The 13,596-nt window shown below is 49.1% G+C and overlaps 1 protein-coding gene across 7 annotated transcripts in view; it reads right to left on the bottom strand.

Annotated features, from left to right (window-relative positions):
• The window catches only part of LOC116843126 (tyrosine-protein phosphatase Lar), a 754,320-nt gene that overhangs the window by 56,936 nt on the left and 683,788 nt on the right, over positions 1-13,596 (bottom strand). The window lies entirely within an intron of this gene.

The raw sequence follows: 13,596 nt of genomic DNA, 5'->3' as shown, positions 1-13,596 counted from the left end.
GAGAGAGAGAGGGAGGGAGGGAGGGAGAGGGAGAGGGGGAGAGAGAGAGAGAGAGAGATAATTGCATTTGGAATATATGTCGTTTGGCGTTTATTACGGTCGAATGGTTCTATTTTCACGCCGTGAAAGATGCAGTTCTGCCGCTCTCTGAAAGGGCGTGTCATAACTGCGGAAATAGTCGACAAATTCGTCGCGGCGAATAAAGCTGAATAGCGTCTCTCATTTAATTGCGGACAGCTATTGCCGCGACTCACTTAAAATCGCCGCATCGAATTTCGCGTATTAAGCCGCTTGTCATAACTATTGGAAAGGCAGCGAGAGCTGTCACAATAATACGGTTTCGATGTAAAAGTGGCGAATGGCGGCGAATCGACGTTATCGATGGTAAAATAAATGGAGCGGCGGCGTGCTACATCGGTAGTTAAAGTGCAAAAGCTCGTACGCCGATATTCCATAATTTCACGGAAAAAGTGGGCTGCGGAAACTTTCGTTGTGCGATTTCCCAACGGTCCGCTTCTAAATAGGTATCGAAAGCGATGGACGCGTTTATTTTTTAATACCTCCGGGCTTTTCCTCATTCAAGCTATGCAGCGGGCTGATAAAAATTTTGCGGGCGGCTTTAGAGGAGCAAACGGACCCACCCACGGAAAGTTGCACGGCCTTTCTCTCCCTCTCTCTCTCTAACTATCTAACTCAGCTCTCTCACGCACGAAGCGGTCATAAACGAAATCGATCACATCAACGGATCGATCAATTCGCGAGGGCAATTTGTCAGTCAGTTTCCATCGGTTGTCGCTTCATTTCGCGATTCCGCCGAGGCGAGCTTCCCTGCGAATAGTCTCTCTCTCTCTCTCTCTCTCTCTGCTCCTCGCCACGTTACGCGGTATGATAAGGTGCGCGATTACGGCCGATAATTTCATCAACGGGCACGACTTCGCCCGCGTCTACGACGGTAATTAGGGGAACGCAACACGGGCACCGTTGTATTACGTGGCGCATTCAGGCTGGAGATGTGCGGCTCGCTGAATGCGCCGAGAGACGACGACAGCCAGCCAGCAGTAGGTCGAAGATGCATCACCGACGTAAACGCCAAAGTCATCCGATGCGCGGCCCCGTTGTAATGCGCTTAGCGTATCACAACGGCGGGCAATTAGCCGGCTAATTGCAAGGAGGAAATGTTCCACTGTCTCTTAATGCCCCCTGCCCTCGGAGTTCAATAGGCCTTTGTGTTGTTTACGTGCGGGAAACTTCGTTGCCGGTCGTTTGATCGTCAAGCCGAGAAGATGCGCCGAGTGCCGACGACGCTGCTCGCATTATTGTCCAATTTTCATTACCGACACAATGACCCTTCGTACGCTCGCTCCAGAATCTCATAAGCGACTCGTTCGCGTCGAGTCGCGCTGTAATTTTTAATTGAGACAACGGAAACGCAACAATACACGCGGTATTCCGAGGGTCCTCTCCCGCGACTTTCTAACGTTTCACGTTAAACGTCTCGAAGATGCAAACTGAGATTCCAAAGAGATACAATTTGGCGTTTGATAGTGAGCTTTTATCGCTAGCACCTGCGCTTCGCTTCGTTCATGAAGAACGTTCCACTTATAGCGGTTTATAACTCGAAAATCGTTAATAAAAAGCAAACGCGGGATATTATCGCGGTACTTTCGGTCGAAGTAACTTAATAGTAACTCGCGCAAATAGATTCGGCGCTTTTGACGCCAGATTATCATCGGCACGACGAATGGGATGAGGGATTGCGAAAGAGAGATTAAAATTCCTGAACATCAAACATACATTAGTCCATTAGCGAATTAATTCGTAACGGTGCGTTATAGAAAATGCTCGGGATCGTTAGTCAATGCCGCGAATTTGTAGGTTACCGTGATAAACGCGCAAGCATCGCGTACACGTACGCCCACGTGCAAACACGAAACGGGCAGGCGCGTACATACACACAGGAGCGGTCGTGATAAGCACGCGTGTGCGTGAACGCGGTGTGCGCGGTGAGCAGAGTTTTGGCGGACTCGGTTAAAGCAGCCTCGCCGGCTAATGGACGTCCGGTATTTCGCGGTGAATTAAGCTTCGAACCGGCCGAAAGGTCGACGTGCCGTGCCGCACCGCGCGCCGTGGTTGCGCCGTTTTGCAACGCTGGAGAGTCGAATTTCCCGCGTCCGGTATATACCGATTACTTAAATCTACGGGAACGGCTTGTGTCGCTCACAGACCGCGTTATGGTCGCATCGTGAAAATGGAGAGTCATTGAGTCTCGGTCTGGCTGGTCGGCCCGAAACCATAAACACCGGGAGTTAGTTGCTATGCCGACACGAGATCGACGAGAGCGCGCGCGCGCGTTTCTGCAAATGTTCCCGTGTCGCAGATGTGTGCGGCGAAGCTGCGGATTTCGTCCAACGGAAAATGAGACGTATTGCCGATATAACGAGTTACATTATATTTTTAGCCCTCGGGTCGAGCTTGGAGGGTGGAGATGAGAGGCTTTTTGCCGCCCCTTCGTTACACTCGTCTGCGAATTGTAACGCGATTTTATTCACCATCGTCGATATTTGATCGTGCTTTTTTTGCAGTATTAGATTTCTCGCAATTTTACGGAATTATTTCATCAGCGCGCGATTCCGCGGGAATCCGGCCAGAAATCAACGGCGAGATCCGCTCGCTAAGCTGCTGAAAGTTAATAAAACGTTAAGTTATGAAGGATCTGCAGAATATCGGATATGCAGTACGTATGAAATACGGCGCGAATTAGAAATGTCGTTCGGGTAATTTTATCGCTGTGGACTTTTCTCGCGCGTTCCAAGTGTTAGAGAGCGCGAGGCGACGGCGCGCATTTAACGTGCTTCCCGCAATTCGGCCACGAAGTTACAGACAACGTTATCTCGGATGGTAGGTGTTAATGAAATTTGCGGATCATAGCTTTTCCGGCCCCAGGAGGCGACCGGACGCCCGACAGCCTTTGTCAGACTCGACGTTGCTACGTTGATAGTGCAGTCAGTTGTTCCACCGGGTACAACGTCGTACACCAAGTTAAATTGTATCTAGCGTGTCGGTTATATTATTATGCTAGTATCTTCAGTAGCGCCTCTCGTTGTAATCGTTTCCAAAATTCTCCCAAGATTACCGACGACGACGAAAAAGGAGGGCATCGAATATTCGTGATCGCGAAAGTCGCGCGAGACAGAATTAACAATCATGAAATCACTCGAAAATTTCATGTTGGAAAGATTATCATTCCGTGTGGAGACTGTTTTATTTCAAATATATGTACAGTGAGGGAAAAATTACCTTAAAATCAACAAATATTTCTTTAATGGATGCCATTAACATATTTATTTAAATTTTAATTCTCTTTATTTAAACCAAATATTGTTTATTTGAATCAGGTAAACAATATTTTATTTAAATAAAGAAAATTTAGATTTAAGTAAATATATTAATGGCACTCATCAAAAGAATATTTGTGAAAATCACTATAGCGTTTTGTAATCGAGTTCATTCCTACTACACTACTAGAAACATAGTAAAATAAAAGACAATTTATACAAAAAAAACTATAATATTCTCTCCGTGTGATTTCTCATGTTATACGATATTCTCGATTTCCTTCTGCACACTTTGGGAGTTTGATAAAATTCTCTCTTTATGATATCCTAAGTTAAGTCATAGAGTAGAAAAGAAAAGGAAAGAAGACAGGCATAAAAAAAGGATAAGAAGAGAACAGATAGTTCGTTCGCCACATTTATCGATATAATTTCGCATTACGATCGAGGTTCTTCGTGGCTTATGATACCGCGCCAACTTTTCCCCCCGCGACATCATTAGGGCCGCTGTATTTTTCGCGCGCACACGCTCGCCCTCGATTCAAGGACAATTCTTTACCCGCTCGTGCCGGCCGCCTCGTGCGAGGTGAGCTTAACCTTTTTACGAGACGTAAGCGGTGTTACAAGAAATAAAATATGTTTACCAGCTTTATTAAAACAATGCAACCGGCAGGTGGGCGGACGATGTCGTGCGCCACTTGGGCGTCCCACTTGGCGAAGCCCGCGGCTGTAAATTCGCGGATCCAACAGTGAGCGCGCGTATTCTTAAGTAATTCATGGCCTGGCGCTCTGCTTACGCGAGTATTTTTATTTCTCGTCACCCCGCTCCCTCCCGACGTTACTTGGCGCGTTATATCGTCGGTACCTCGAACGCTCGTTTGCGGTTTTGTTTCTCTTTCTCTCTCTCTCCCTTTTTCCTTCTCTTTCTCTTCTTCCCGCTTCAATAACAGATCTATGTACGCGGAGGATTCGATGAGAGCAAGAAGGATCCCCACAATTCGCAACATCCAACTAGATACAAGTTTACATTAGTCTCTGCAACTATGTACGGAGAGAATATTATTGCAATTTTTTGTTTTTTTTTTCAATTTTACTATATTTCTAATAATACAAAAATAGACTGTCAACAATGCCTATTTTGCTAAGAAACATAGTAAACTTTATTCTTCTCAATGTCTTTGAATCTTTAAATTGTATATATTATTTTATTGTTACTAGTATTCTACGTTAAATTTAAGGTAAGACAGTAAGAGCTGTATCGCTGTTGCCTCGCTTTTTAGTACTGTCTACCTTCTCGGTTTTTTGCGTATTCTTGCGAATCGTACAGTAACTATATGTGTACGAAATCGACACGCATTGTTTTGTAATTTACTCGGCTCACCGTAGTTTCGCAAGTTTGAGCAGATGTGGCACACTCGAATTTGCAAGAATAAGTAAGTGTCCTCATCAAGATAGGACGTTGCAATTAAAACACGTATAACAGGTGGTTCTTGGTGAGTCATTTGCATTCGCCGAGGCGATATAGCTTTATGCCATCTTCATCTCGGGTAACGAAAGCGGATAATCGCGATTCTCTCGAAGCTATCGAACGAGATGGAGGGAGTGGAAATGAATAATATGAGAAAAAGAAACATCTGATCGTCTCCACGCGTCTCTCCGCTTTGGCACTATTATGCCGAGAAATCATTTTTGCCGGATCCTTTTTTTTCTTTTTTTTGCGGAATCTGCTGAGTAGCTCGCGGGAACCTCTCGATCGTGAGAAATTGGGACTAGAACGTCGCTATCGGAGTAGAAAGGCAAAATAAAGGACAAAGAAGAAGCTCCAGACAAGCGTGGCAAAGCGCGGAATCTCTCCATCAAAAGCTCAACAAAAGCTCGCTCAGAGCTTGGGCACGGCCGAGAGAAGAGAGGAGCGTGCCCGGGAATGCCGGCTAATGTCTGGGACGCGTCAGCGAACGAGGGAGGATAGGGGAAACCGGTAGTGAGAGCGCAAGAAAGCCGGAAAAAAGACGGCCTGGTGAAACGTTCGCGCGAGAGAGACGAACCGCCGCAAAACAGTCGCGATGCCGATCCTCGGCTGGGTGGAATTTCGAGGAGGGAGGGAAGTAAGAACATTGGCCACCGCGATCGATACTCGTTAAACTCCGAGCTGAAATGAGCGCCGTGGTGCGATGGCCATAAAATATGTGGTCTATTCGCGAAAAGACAGACGTGGGCGTGCCGTGACGTGTCCCGACAGAAAATTTCTACCTTGTCTCGCAGAAGCGCCCCGACGAGTCGGTAGTAAACGATAAAAGCCGAGCAAATTATCGCGCAAGGTAGTCCGATATAGACGCGCCGTCAGTTCGGCTTGGAGCGAACATCTCTCGAAGATCGGTTTCGTCGAAACGGGGTTCGTTAAGCCGGTGGCTTAATAAAGCTCGTTCGTTGGTGGTTTCACGATCGGTCATAAGGCGATCTTGCGGCCAGCTGCTTTCGGGGCAACTTGCCACGACCAGAGGCTGCGAGAGCCCTGGGAAAATAGTTCGGAAGCTCTTTAATGACCCCTTCATTTTCGGACCGGCGAGATCGATCGGAAAACTATTAGCGAGTCCAGGTCGGAAGACGGAGGAAGTAAATTCCCCTGAGCGGCTTTTGCTGAGGTTCGCTTATTGCCGATCGCTTCTCCGTCGGGCGATTTCGTGCATGCGAATCATTTTTCGTACGAGGAACGAGAGATTAGAGACGGGTGAGAGGCACAGAGATCGGGGAGGGGGGCGGGGGGCGACGAGACGGGCGCGATCGATAAGTGTATTTTTCAAGTTTACGCTCGAGAATGGCAGCCGCCGGCATTATTTCGGCGAGTTCAATTTCCGACGGTGCACGGTCACGCGAAGCGGGACTTTGCGCCAATTGTCACGCTTCCGCTGTCACGAGCAGACGTAGACAATTCGCGTACGCGTCGCGTCGGAATCCGAACCCGTCGAAATTATGACGACTCTCGACCTGTGTGCGCGCTGGCTTCGCGCGCTGTCAATCTCGCGGAGGAAATGGGGCGAGCCGGAAAGCCGCTTCTCCGCGCTCTGAAGATGATGAGGGAGGAACGCTCAAACGACGCGAGCTGGAAGACGAAGGCCCGAGGCCAGCATATTTTTCGAGGAGAATGAAAAAACATTGCGCTCCTCCCTTTCTCGAGAAAGGTGGATCGACGTGTAGCGACTCTGAGCTCTCGAGCACTTCGCCCTTTTTATTATTCATGAAAATCGCGTTGTGCTGTTGGTTTCTCGCGCGGTTTATGCCACGTCCGGTGTATAGATAGAGAGCAACGGGTCTTTCTCTTCCGACCATCGAAGAGACTTTTGGCACTAACGTCGCGCGTATATGCATCAAGTTCATTCTACAATTGCGAGCGTGGTCATGAACGATAAGAGCCAATCAATCGGAGTGTTTCATTCACTGATTCTTTCATTCTGATTAGTTGTCGCCAACCACTTACGACTATGCTTACGCAATTGTACGATGGCCTTTCAGCGATCGCAGCGCTTTTCGCCAAAATGCTTTTTGCTTTTTGGATAGTTATAAAAACAACACCGCGATAGGACGTCACATGGTTGTGGATCCCGTGCATTTGGAGCAAATGGTTCGCCGAGAATATATAGTACCAACGGATATTTTTCTCGCGATAAGATCGGTCTCTTCCAAAGCGGTCGCCATCAAACGTATAAATTCGAGCGTGCAAAATATGAGTGCGTCCTACAGATTCCGCTAATAAATATTCGACTCTCTCGTGCGAGGGGCTAACAATAGCCGTTGACGTTTTTCTCTCTTTCGGATTGCTCTGCTCCTCTCTTCTTTCGACGTGGAATTCACGAATCGCGCGACTAATCGCCGAAAAATAGACAAAGTTGCCCCGTTACGTCTCTATAATGCAACGAAAGATTGGAGGACGAGAACAGGCGAGAGCGCAGTCGTCTCTGTCGCTCGGACATTTGTGTATCCCCGGGGAGAGATTGACAATTTCGTCATCCTCCGATTCGATCAATCGCTACTGCTTCGTGGAGGCGCGTATCCTTAACGAGTCGGTAAAGGGAGCTCGAGGGTAGGACGCGAAGAATCGGAACAGGCGCGAAGAGATGAAAGGAGAGGGATGCGACGCGTACCGATGCAAGAAATGAAAAAGGGAAGAAACGAAGGGAGAGTGAGCGAGCGACGTATAAGCCGTTAGCTCACGGCCAACCGATCGTGAGTAAGTGTAGGACATGGAGAAGACAGGAGGAGTGTCACGCGCGAGAAAGCAGGGGAAAGGGGACGAACGAAAGCAGCATTTAGTCGGGAAACTGTGCTCAATGGTGCTCCTAGTCGGCTACGAAGGGAAATGGCTGTTTATTTGTGCTCGCTACGCTCGGACGTCCGTCCTTTACGGCTCGTAGGAAGCTCGCGATTCAAGCGCGACCCTTCTCCAGAGTTTTTGTCCTCACGACTCCTCCGCTCGGAGTCAAGCCTACGCAGCCTTCTGTCAGCTGGCCTCTTTCTTTCTCCCGCGTACGTTCTCGCTCACGCGTTCACAGTCGAGGGTGATGTTTCTCCGCGCCCCGCTCGTGTTTTGTTCGAACCGACATATTTTTCGAAAGCTCCTTCGCGCGCGAGGACCGCAAAAACAGCGATACAGGGGTATCGAGAAGCTTGGAGGAAAAAAGCGGGAGACCGTGAAAAGGGCGACGCGCGCCCTCGACGACGACGACGTACCGCAGTCGGTCGGATTATTTGTTCTTCCGGTAAGAAGAACGACGGCAACGCGGCGATACGAGGGAGAGAGGATTCTCGGTGGAGTGGTTAATTTTTCAACGAAACTGCCGTTTTCTTCCTTTTTTTGTCCCGCGCACCTCCCTCCCGACTGCCGCGTGTCCCTCGAACGAATAATTCCGCGGTACGAGTTGGGAATTTATAATTATACCGGCGCTGTAATTGGATTTCCTCCTTTTTTCTTCTTTCCTTTTCTCCTTGTCTCTCCGCCGCCCTCTTTCTCGCTCCACTCTACTTTCCCGCTCTCTCCTATTTTCGGGAGCACTCTTCCGCGTCCCTCTTTATATCGAAAAGCCGATTAATAAGAGCCGACCAACGGCTCGACGGAAAAGTTCCCAATTATTCATCGCGATCGTCTGAGCGAGTCCGGCCGGATGTCCAGCCGGTAGGTAAAAGCGAATCGGTATCGCTTTAGCGAGCGTTACGGTCGTTACGTCGCGGCCCGTGCGAAATAGCCGATCCTTTTAAAGCGATTGGCGGAACCGGTGGCGACGGCGGCGGTCGCGCGGGTGCCGTGCTCTTTTAATTCGCTTTTTGCAACCCCTTCCGGCTCCGCGGCCAGGGGCTCGGCTCGCTTATACCTGGAGATTACCACTTAATGCCGCTACCTTCCGCGGCCGACAGTTTCGTAAAACAGTCCGTTGTTGCTCCACACTCCGCGGTCAGACGTCGAAATTGGAAAACGCGAGCGCACACGTGGCGAATTTAACAGAATTTCCAAATTTATTACGGCCACCGACTATAATGGATTCAGAGTCGCTCGCAAACGAGGTGAGTTATAACCCACGACCTCGTAAAAATCTATCGGGGCGGGCAAAATTATCGAGAGAATTTTTCTTTTTTTATTCTTCCCCCTCTCTCTATATTCCATTCTCCGTCAGTTCTCTCTTATTCTTCTGAAACCGCTCCGGCGGACATTGACGCGACGTTTTCCCAAAACGATGAGTTTCGAAATTGTTTCAGATGTTTTGTTTTCGCAACTAATTGATTATTGATGCGTGAGATCGCGAAAGAACTGTCAGAGGCCCGGTCCTCCCTGCAAGACTCGGGTCTTTGTCGCGGTGCGGAGAGCGTAGCGCGCGCCAGTCCGTCCGCAGCGTGCTTTATCTACTTGTTTTCGCCGCGCGCGCGCGCGCGTTCTCATGCGGGCCGATCGCGCCTGGAGATTACTACTTAATACCCTCGGCCGAGCGGCGGCGCAGTGGAAACGGTCCGCGCGGGTCAGACGGTGGCGGCGGCGGCGGCTGGGAAACGTTAGCGCGCGGGTTACCAGTTTAATGGACTTTAATATCGATCGCGGTTCGATGTTGAAATTGTGCCACGAACGAATTTTAGATTGCGCGGGCTGCAGCGGAGCAGGGGAGAGGAGGGGAGAGGAGGGGAGAGGGAACACCGAGGACACCGAGGTCGCGGTATTATATCGGCTCTAGTTTGCGACCATCCGTGTTTACTATTCGCCGTAACAGATAACGTCGTGTTTTAAGGTCGAATTTTTTAAGTGCGACTATAGGGAAATGTTAGCGGATTAACATGGAGGGTGAACGAAAAGTAATTCGCCTGATAAGTTAGAAACTCGTCACTGTTATTAACCATGTGCGCTCCAGACGAAAGCGATGTGAATAACGAATATAACGAATATAAATTCAAAGTAATAGTACTAATAATAAATATCTGTTTAAAAATTATTGCCACATCATCAATAGCTATTATCTCAAGCATTTAAATCGGACGAATGGAAATAGCGCGTGTCATAATTTACATTTTTATTAGTTAGAAATAAAAATGTGGATCGCGAGAGAAAAGCTCTCTTTCTTTCTAAGACTCTACATCGCTATTTGTTTCCTGTAATGATGTTAGGCATTTGGGTAGGGTTGGAAAAATCGTTATCGATTAAAACTGTGTCTTGCAATAAGTGAAACTATAGCGTGGAATAATACAACTGGTTATAGCGGTGGCGAATGGCGCTTAATAAAATGGCTTACTCTAAATTGAATTCGATATGTTCATTTACGCGGCAAACATAAGCTCGTCACGATGCGCTGTATGCGTTTCCACTGGAACATCATCACGGTGGTGATTCCAGTAAATATCTTCTTTTAATGGAAAGCACGATTCGCATCGAGTCCGCTGCGCGTCCGATTGAAACTGGGTTTACACACGGATTATCGACAATTGCGCTGTTGCAACGCGCTCGAGCAACGGAAAAGTTGTTCTTTACGAACGAGAAGTTAAGCTTGAGAGAGGAACGCTAGAATGGCGCGATAATGCCATCTTCTCCCTGCGAGCAGCCGAAAAACGTAACGCTCGGAATGTGTTTCGGACACGAGCGTTTCGCGTCGCTGTAACGAACCGTGGAGATACCGAGAGAGACGACAGACCTACGATGCGGCATTCGAGCCGCACGATTTAACTCGCGAGTGAGAAAACGTCGAACCGTTAAATCGAGCCTCGCGTCGACTCGCCGAGGGAACAGAGACGCGGCGGCTGCTTGCTCCGCTGCGAATCGGTAATTTTACGGGCCGCGTTCTGCCTTACGTGTTTGCGTCATTAGTCTAAAAGCGTCGCCGGGATCCGGGAGACTTGCCGCGCGCGCCTGACGCGCCGACGTAGTAAGATATTACAAGCAACCAACCAACCATCCAGCACCCCTATTCGGTATAATTTCCACCCCCTCGGTGCTTCACGCTCCCCCTCGTTCCCGGGAATGGTTCTCATCGTGCGGGGGTGTGCGCCCACTCCTCACACTATCTCGGTTTCACCACCATCTTCGTTGCCGTCGTCATCGTCGTCGTCCCTGTGTCCCCCCTCTTGTCACCCTCCCTACACCGCCTGCCGCCTCCTGATAATTAATTTTACGTATCCAGTTTACAAGCGGGCGAAGTGGCGCGTAATCAGATTTCGTACCGAGATTGCTAGAGATTGCTCGTGCAAGTCTGTCGACGTCACCGACTCTCCGCTTCGGTGAGGAATGACGCGCACGCTTCAACGACTCGCCGCAAAGGCACGGAGCACATCCGGCGCGCGATGGTCTCGGAGGTGATAATATCCAGCGGAATAGGAATCCCAGGCTCGTCCCGTTAAAATCAACGTTTCTCTGCGTCGCTTCACTCACACACACACACACACACACACACACACACACACACACACACACACTCTCTCTCTCTCTTTCTCTCGGCTATTTCTTTACGGCGGTTTTTAGGATTCGAGTCATTAGGCGTAACACTGTTTTTCTTTAGGAATAATCCGATATGGCAACACAAAGTATCTTGACAAAATAAGAAAAATTTGATCAGTACAAATTGCCTTGATAAAGTATTATTACCGACACGTATAAATGGGTGTATACGTTTATAAATAATGACAGAGATATTTTTGTATAAAAATTTTTATTTATCTCATACCGCGAACTGTTCCACTGATAAAATCGATTAACTGATTTCAATTGATAACATCCTCCTTAACCTAAAATTATAGTTCCAAGAATACAAACAACTGTTCATAATAAGTTATTCGTTATTGATCGATGAGCGAAAATTAAATATTTCCGCCGATAAAAATAGTTGTTAATCGAGGACATTAGAGCGAAAAGTATAGAAAATCGCCGCAGATATTATCGGTGTGACCGTTTTATGACTTTAGCGCGCGCGTCCGTCATCGCATAAATTTTTCAAGCGGTAATTAAGAGTGACAGCTCTCACCGGAGGTATGTGCGAACCAGTAACCGCAACTGATCTCGATAACGGTCGAAAGTTCTTAAGTGACAAAGTTTTGGGTACTTAGCGCGGAAATAACGTCCGTTTTCTCGGGACTTCATCCACCTATCCTCGCGCCACGTTTAATTACGAAATTTCGTAATCTGGACCCATTCGTCGTCGGGCGTAACTAGCGCGTATCTCGCCGAAAATAACGGCGATTCATTACACCCGACGAGGGACGGGGAGAGTAGAGTGGAGTAGAGTTAGAGAGAGGGGGGCGGGAGAGAGAGAGAGAGAGAGAGAGAGAACGCGCGAGAGATTCGTAATCCCTCGTCGTCCAAGCGACATCGTTAACGCCGAGAAACATCGCCGAGGCCCGCGCGCACTTCCGGAATCATAAACGTCTTAATGAATTTCAAACATTTGGAAATCCGTCGCGGCCGCTGCGACGAATCGAGATTCTTATCTCGTCCGTTCTCACCAAAAGAACGTCATCTTACCTTCTATTTGCGTTTCATTTCTACCGGAGGTAAGGTAACGCGCGACGAGGCGTCCCGACGCGGACAAATAGGCTTCCCCCCCTCTTTGTACCGTGCTCCGTTACTGGAACCGTCATCTGTAGCGAGTGCGTGTGTGTACATGTACGCGCGCACGCGTGTGTATGTGTGTGTGTGCGCAAATGTTTTCCGTGCGCGGAGCCGGAGAAAGAAGAAGGCGTTCACCAGCACTATTGTCGAGAGTATCCAATCAATCGCCAACCGGCGGCCCACACTCTCCGGTAGTCGCGAGAACAATTCCGTTGGCGGCTATCGTCCTTACGGTATCCCAGTAAGTGGGTTGTCCCCGAAAGCGGAGAGTAGGATGGAATATACGCGGGACGCTTTGTGAACAGTAACGCAGTTACCGTGCACTTTGCCGCGATAACTTCGTTCCGTCGGTTCTCACGACTGCCTGGCATCCAATGGTCCCCTTCCGCGACCACTTCGAAGCTCCGAAGCCGAAGATATTACCCGGCCAAACTAGCCAATGTGCCACCATCCGGGCGGGTGTCTTACCGGCCGCCACGTCATAACGCACACGCTCCGGCTGTTCCGGCAACTTTGATTCCTCGGCTTCTCTCGTAAACGAGTCCCGCTCGCTCGCGCGCGCGCGCGCGTTACGATACACGCAACGTCCTGATATCAGGTCGTTATAGGCAAGTTTGATAACGTCGAAATTCCATCGGCTCGTCGCGCTGATCCGGTCATGTAATTACTTTCGCGGCGTTAGCATCTCTACACGTTTCTACAGCCTCTTCAATTGCGATGGGATTTCTCCGATAAAGATCTCCCGATCGATCTCTCGGTCCTGGAGATGAGAGATCTCCTCTGATTCCTTGCCCGTGTGTGAATTCTCCCTGGATCTCCTCCCGAACGCGTTCCCGATCCTGATTATACGCTATCAACGTTTCTGGTGAGCGAATCAAGGTCGCGAACTCTCTCGCGTATCTCGGCAGCGGCCATCCATCAAATCATCGTAAGCCGTAACAGGAAGCCGCTGATTAACTGATAGCCGTCTGTTTCGGCTTCGGGTACAACACGTGCCCACGAGCGGAGGCGCACCCGCCTCATCCGATTTATCCATTATGCGCTTAAATCATCGCTAACGCTGAGCCGACGCTATAGATCATATCGTTCGGTTTCCTGACTCCACGTCGGCGTTCCCCTGTCAACGGCAGTGGACGAGGCGTAGATATTGTCGAAGCGCGGTGACGCACGCCACCCCCCCCCCCCCCCCCCCCCCCC

Source organism: Odontomachus brunneus, unplaced genomic scaffold (assembly GCF_010583005.1).
Source record: "Odontomachus brunneus isolate Ranch 3 - 2012 unplaced genomic scaffold, Obru_v1 Obru_scaffold_030, whole genome shotgun sequence".
Classification (NCBI taxonomy): domain Eukaryota; kingdom Metazoa; phylum Arthropoda; class Insecta; order Hymenoptera; family Formicidae; genus Odontomachus; species Odontomachus brunneus.
Note: the sequence above shows the minus strand (reverse complement) of the source record. Positions and strands in the feature narration are given on the sequence as shown.